Source organism: Rhinopithecus bieti, unplaced genomic scaffold, assembly GCF_001698545.2.
Source record: "Rhinopithecus bieti isolate Rb0 unplaced genomic scaffold, ASM169854v2 scaffold_5153, whole genome shotgun sequence".
Taxonomy (NCBI): Eukaryota; Metazoa; Chordata; class Mammalia; order Primates; family Cercopithecidae; genus Rhinopithecus; species Rhinopithecus bieti.
The window spans coordinates 416,552-418,488 of record NW_016804751.1 but is presented as its reverse complement, the minus strand read 5'-3'; the positions used below and the strand labels follow the sequence as shown (position 1 = coordinate 418,488).

The 1,937-nt window shown below is 39.6% G+C and overlaps 1 pseudogene; it reads left to right on the top strand.

Moving 5' to 3' along the window:
* The window catches only part of LOC108528530 (60S ribosomal protein L7-like), a 20,301-nt pseudogene extending 18,766 nt beyond the window's left edge, over positions 1-1,535 (top strand).
* Positions 1,536-1,937: the final 402 nt, after the last annotated feature.

Sequence of the window (1,937 nt, the reverse complement as noted above, 5' to 3'; positions counted from 1 at the left end):
ATTTTCCAGGTGTTGTGTGTCTCAGTTCCCCTGGCTAGGAAAACGGATTCCCTTCCCCCTTGCGCTTCCAGGTGAGGCGATGCCTCGCCCTGCTTCAGCTCTCGCTGGTCAGGCTGCAGCAGCTGACCAGCACCGATTGTCCGGCACTCCCTAGTGAGATGACCCCAGTACCTCAGTTGAAAATGCAGAAATCACCAGTCTTCTGTGTCGCTCGCGCTGGGAGTTGGAGACTGGAGCTGTTCCTATTCGGCCATCTTGCTCCGCCCCCCGAGATTCATTATTTTAAACTCAGATCTTTATAAGAAAAATATAACGGATTAAAAACAGATGAAACTACATTGAAGAACAGATTATGTACAGTTATATAGACTAAGAGTGGTATAGTACAGTGATTGTGAACATGGAACCTGAAGTCCTGGAGCTTGAACTACAAAATTGATTTTATCACTTACTAATCTTTTCACCTTAAGGAAATTGCTTTGCCTCTTTGAATTTCTGTTTCTTTATCTGCAAAAAATGGGAATAATAATAGTAGCCACCCAATAGGGTTACTTTCTGGATTCAAAGTCTGAATGAATGAATTTACGAAATATTTTGATAAGTCCTCAATAAAATTTACTTACAGTAATATTATTATCATCATTATTATGTGATATTCTATGTATTCACAGGATTAACTTCCAACTCTTCCTACTAGAATACTGGCAAAATCCTTACGGAGGTGTCACTAAGTGAAATGTATTGATTTTTGCCTCTGTTCCTGCTGGAACCATGGAAGGTGTTGAGGAGAAGAATAAGGTTCTTGCTGTGCCAGAAACCTTTAAGAAAAAGTGTAGGAATTTTGCAGAGCTGAAGATCAAGCACCTGAGAAAGAAGTTTGCCCAAAACATGCTTTGAAAGGCAAGGAGGAAGCTTATCTATGAAAAAGCGAAGCATTATCATAAGGAATACAGGCAGATGTACAGAATTGAAATTTGAATGGCTCAGATGGCAAGAACATCTGGCAGCTTCTGTGTACCTGCAGAACCCAAACTGGCATTTGTCTTCAGGGTCAGAGATATCAATGGTGTGAGCCCAAAGGTCCGAAAGGTGTTGCAGCTTCTTCGCCTTCATCAAATCTTCAGTGAAATCTTTGTGAAGATCAACAAAGCTTCAGTTAGCCTGCTGAGGATTGTAGAGTCATATATTGCATGGGGGTACCCAAATCCAAAGTCAGTAAATGAACTAATCTACAAGCGCGATTATGACAAAATCAATAAGAAGTAAATTGCTTTGACAGATAACACTTTGATTGCTGGATCTCTTGGTAAATATGGCATCATTTGCATGGTGGATCTGATTCATGAGATCTGTACTATTGGAAAATGCTTCAAAGAAGCAAATAACTTAGTGTGGCCCTTCAGATTATCCTCTCCACAATGTGGAACGAAGAAAAAGACCATCCATTTTGTAAAAGGAGGAGATACTAGCAGCAGGGAGGACCAGATCAACAGGCTTATTAGAATGAACTAAGGTGTCTTCCATGATTATCTTTCTAATCTGGTCAGTTAATAAACAGTACATGCTCTCAGATTAAAAAAAAGAAGTGTATGATTTTTTTCTTTTTCCTTTTTAAATGTATTCCCCTGATTATTTGGCATTTGCTGACTCTCCTCTATGTTCTGTGCGAATTCACCTTCCATTCTTGTTTGTGTCTGAGTGGTTACTTTGCATTGTCAGGAATATCTCCACCTCCTTCCCACCCACAGAGAATTATCAATATTTCCATCAGAACTTGCTTAGATTCCATCCTTTCAATTGTAGTCAGCATCAATTGTATGTTTGCAGTTTTCTTCCCATTTAGGATTGTCAGAATTTGTGCAGTTGCTGAAACTTAGAGAGTTAGAGTTTACTCATTCACCAGTATTTACTGAACTTCTCATAGGTGCCAGGTAATG